Below are 5000 nucleotides of genomic sequence, written 5' to 3'. Positions count from 1 at the left end.
TCATGATATGTACACTGATTCCATATGTATTTGTAATTCTGAGTATGCATGAAAAATGGTATCATATACACTGCCTGGCCAAAAAAAAAGGTCAGCACCTAGATTTAACTAAGCAACTAGGTAAGAGATAATTGGATAATTACTGCATGGGTGATTATATTTCAGCTGGCAACAAGTTATGTAACCCTAACTGATGTAGTGAGTAGCTTCTCATTTGTTAAACAACCATGTTGAAACACATCCTGTGGTCGTGGAAAAGATGTTAATCTGTTTCAGAAGGGTCAAATTATTGGTATGCATGAAGCAGAGAAAACATCTAAGGAAATTGCTGAAACTACTAAAATCGAGTTAAGAACTGTATGATGCATTATTAAAAAGTGGAAGGACAGTGGGGAAACATCATCTTAAAGAAGAGAATGTAGTTGGAAAAAAATCTTGAATGATCGTTATTGGTGATCACTTAAACGTAAGGTGAAATCAAATAATAGAAAAACAACAGTAGAATTCAGGGATATATTTAATAGTGAAAGTAAGAGCATTTCCACACTCAAGGGATTGTGATTAACCAGCTGTGTTGCCTTAAGAAAACCACTTGTCAGTGAGGCTAACCAGCAAAAACAGCTTCAATTTGCTAGGGAGCAAAAAGATTGGACTCTGGAGCAACGGAAGAAGGTCATGTGGTCTGATGAGTCCAGATTTACCCTGTTCCAGAGTGATGGGTGCATCAGGGTAAGAAGAGAGGCGGCTGAAGTGATGCACCCATCATGCCTAGTGCCTACCGTACAAGCCTGTGGGGGCAGTGCTATGATCTGGGGTTGCTGCAGTTGGTCAGGTCTAGGTTCAGCAACGTTATGTACCCAAAGAATGAGGTCAGCTGACTACCCGAATATACTGAACGACCAGATTATTCCATCAATGGATTTTTCTTCCCCGATGGCATGGGCATATTCCAAGATGACAAAGCCAGGATTCAGTTGGAACAAATTGTGAAAGAGTGGTTCAGGGAGCATGAGACATCATTTTCACACATGGATTGGCCACCACAGAGTCCAGACCTGAACCCCATTGAGAATCTTTGGGATGTGATGGAGAAGACTTTGTGCAGTGGTCCAAATCTCCCATCATCAATACAAGATCTTGGGGAAAAATTAAAATTAGTGCAACTCTGGACAGAAATAAAGGTTGTGACATTGCAGAAGCTTGTGGAACTGATGCCACAGCAAATGTGTGCCTTAAATCAAAGCTTAAGGTGGCCCAACGAAATATTAGTGTGTGTGACCTTTTTTTTGGCCAGACAGTGTATATTATGGAATGTAGAGATGATAATTTTTGTCATGATGCACCACTCTGCATTTTTATATCTCTTTTTATATATGCTGTATGTAAACGTTTATGTTTAACTGCTACATGTAACTGTTATAGACATGGTTGTATAGTAAACATGAAGCAAATACATGTATTTAGAACTATGGGCCACCTGGCCTTATATTCTTGAAATAAATTGCCTGATTGTTTCGCAGAACCAGAAGACACTTTATAATCAACACACAGCTTTTAAATCGAGTCAACACACCTGTGAGAAGCAGCAACCAATTCCGCTCTGTGTAAGGGGAGAGAGAGGATAACACGCAGGGCAGAGCGACATCTATAACTGAGCATTCAGGACAATTTTTCGGGTAGCCAATTTTACCTAAAAAATGTAGGTAAAAATATACAGGATGTGTTTTTTTATATCTAGACAAAGCCTGCTCTCACCAAATACTTCATCACCTATTGCTACCATCTAACTTACATATACAAAGTTGCCGAGTCAAGTTTCCATCGTTCCTCAAGAAACTGCGTTTGAGAGAGAGAGACAGAGAGAGAAAGACTCATTACTCTATTTTTAAATGTTTATTCTAGATAAATGCGGACAATTTACTCATGGATTACTTAACCATTTTGGTGAACCAAGACATTTAAAACAGCGACGTCTGAATAAAAAAAAAGTAATTTCAACCCATTTTCAGTTTCAGTTCGTATCATCACAACTCCAAAACTCAACTTTAATAAAACTTCAAATTGTGTATTTATTTCTGATGTACCGAAAGTCTACAAGATGTACCGAAATTCTTAGCTTTGTCTGATTGTTTTCTTCCCAGGTGAATAATCGCCTTTGGTGCTGCGACCGTCTGTTAAATTTGCACACAGTTCCAAGTCACAAGTCTTCAGACCACAATGATTACTGAGTGGCGTCATCCCGCCGAGGATGCTGCCAGCGAAGAGCCAGACTTCAAAAAGTCAGACTTGGAAAAAAAAAGAAAAAAAGAAAAAAAAAAGGTTTATATAGCCTATAACAAAATTATTTAATTGTTTTAAGTAGCCTAAATGTTCAAATACGATCTAGAAAAGAAACTCTTACTTATGGACAGCGCTGCCTATATGCACACCATCTCCCAGGGAAATGAAAGTACAGAATCCTTAAGAATGTAAATTTGTTTTATGGTTACACAAGTAACAAACGATGTGCCATGGCGGTTTGCTTTTATATATATATATACCCACACACACACAGATATATATATATATATATATATATATATATATATATATATAGTTAATTAACACAGATATATATATATATATATATATATATATATATATATATATATATATATATATATATATATATATATATATATATATATATATATAGTTAATTAACGTTTACCTAGTTCGAAGGAGGATGAGCGTATTAGTCTATTTTACACACGATTTTGTTGTAATTGCTATTAGCGGTGCGCAAACATTGCGCTATACCACAGCTTCACTGCTAGAAGGGGCGGAGTGCACCGTCACGGAACGCTGGAAGGTCACAAATTAAACTTGCTGAGACAAACTTTCGTTGGTTGCAGCCAGATAGAATCAAAATACGAACGTGCGATTTAAAATGGCTGATTTCAGTACCCGAATAAAAACCAGGTCGCGGGAATGCATCTCATTCCTAAACCTAAAATAATATAACTGCAGGAGTGTAATTTAAATGTAATACTTAAAGTGCTGCAGAAACACATGACCTTCCTAGTGTTTTCTGTGGTTTCTTCTGTTTCTAGTATGTCCACTGGTGAGACAGGACAAGACAACAAGCACTGTCATGACAGCAACCATACACAGGGAGCGAGAGAAACAACTGGCCAGGAGACAACTCTATATTGCCTCAGTGGTTTGTCTGGTCTTCATGGTGGGAGAGATCTTAGGTGTGCTTGCTGTACCTTTTTTCTCTGCTGAGCAATCATACTGCAGTTGGGATTAATCTTTGTTAAATCATTTACAGCAGATGTAAGAAGATGACGTACAGCAGCTGGACAGTGATTTTGTATGGTTGTGTGAATAGGTGGGTACTTTGCTGGTAGTCTGGCAGTGATGGTGGTCTTAGTGCCCACAGTCATGGCCACAGCCATGAGAGGAAGAAAGCTCACAGCCACACTAACACTAACCATCATGATCCAGAGGCAAGCAAGAAGCCGCAGGGGAATGCCAGTGTGAGGGCTGCCTTTGTGCATGTGATTGGAGATCTTCTGCAGAGCATCAGCGTGCTTGTTAGCGCACTTATCATCTTCTTCAGGGTAAGAGGTTATGTTGTTGAGGGTTGTTGGACTAACGTTCCTTTTAAACCACCTGTGAATGTTGAAGTATATGCATATCAAAATACTTTCCACTCCAACACAGTGCTAGTAATGTGCTGACCCCTGTCTTTTTTACAGCCTGAGTACAAGATTGCAGATCCTATCTGCACTTTCCTGTTCTCCCTGTCTGTCCTGTTACATCATGAGACATTTTGGTGGTTTTAATGGAAGTTATTACTATTCTAAATAGAGTTACAATTGGAATTGATGGAAAAGGACTGTAATCCCTCCTTTGTGATTATAACAATGAAATTATAACATTAACATATTTAATCAAAAACCTTTTGCAATAGAAGTGAGATTAGGAGTTCTCCTGTCCTTCCAGTGGGTGTGGCCTATAGAGAGATGAGAGCACACCTTCTGTCCATCACGGGAATGAAAGCTGTACACAACCTGCACATATGGGCCCTGACCATGAACTAAGTTGTCCTCTCTGCCCATGTGGCTATAGGTGAGACCGAACTTTCTCTGTAGTTGGATGTATAAAACTGTGCAAGTGAGAGGATTACAGAGGTGTTATACTGTACACAAATGAAAGAAGATTAACATAATTATGAAAAAGGATCTGTAACATTATTATCAGATCCATTGCCTTAAAAGCAGTATCGAACTGTTCTATAATTGTTAAACTGGCATAACATTCTGACTGAGACATTCAGAGACAACAACTGTTTGTTTCTGAAGACAAATGAATTGGATGTGAACCTTATGTAGACCTAACTGCAATCCACAGGCCATGCTCAGTGAGATCACCCAGTTCTGCTTCAGCACCTACAGCTTCCACTCAGTCACCATCCAGCTGGAGAAGCAGGCTGACCAGAAGCTGGAGTGCCATCTTTGTCAGGAACCCAAACACTAATGCCTCCTCCCCCCAAAGCCCTGAAGTGCAATAGGCCAGTGCAGTGAAGGGCTTACTGTCATGTTTACCAGTCGAACCGAGCACTCACTTCTCTACTAAGTACTAGACCTTGCACCTCTCTGTTCCTTGCTTATGTTTATCAGTGACAAATCTATGCCAAGATCACGTGACAGTACTTGGTTAACAAAGATAAGAGGGAGGTGTGGTTGGTAATAGATCTTGTTTCTTTGTCATATGATGCTTCCATATGTAGATTTATGTTGGCTATTCATAAAGGTTAGCATCAATTAAAAAGCCCAGAGATTGTACATAAGATATTTTTCCAGCTATCTATTTCTCTCGCCCACTCAGAGGGCTAAGTGTTGCCAGGCAACAGGAACACTGTCGGTCATTGTCTTGTTGCTCACGTTGGTCCTGGTTTAATGCTAGCACTTTTCTCTGACCTTGGGTGCCCCTGTACATGATAGCAGTTCTGG

At 39.4% G+C, this 5000-nt stretch overlaps 1 long non-coding RNA gene and 1 pseudogene across 1 annotated transcript; one reads left to right on the top strand and one right to left on the bottom strand.

Moving 5' to 3' along the window:
• Nucleotides 1-537: 537 nt before the first annotated feature.
• On the bottom strand, nt 538-2331 carry LOC145660377 (uncharacterized). The gene is made up of 4 exons (XR_014126701.1): nt 2105-2331; nt 1793-1836; nt 1574-1690; nt 538-1136 (listed from the first exon to the last, which is right to left on the bottom strand). It is a non-coding gene; the product is annotated as an uncharacterized LOC145660377 (long non-coding RNA).
• Nucleotides 2332-2367: 36 nt separating this feature from the next.
• LOC145653192 (proton-coupled zinc antiporter SLC30A8-like) lies at nt 2368-4524 on the top strand (annotated as a pseudogene).
• Nucleotides 4525-5000: the final 476 nt, after the last annotated feature.

Source organism: Electrophorus electricus, chromosome 2 (genome assembly GCF_041902795.1).
Source record: "Electrophorus electricus isolate QZ-2024a chromosome 2, ASM4190279v1, whole genome shotgun sequence".
Classification (NCBI taxonomy): Eukaryota; Metazoa; Chordata; class Actinopteri; order Gymnotiformes; family Gymnotidae; genus Electrophorus; species Electrophorus electricus.
Note: the sequence above shows the minus strand (reverse complement) of the source record. Positions and strands in the feature narration are given on the sequence as shown.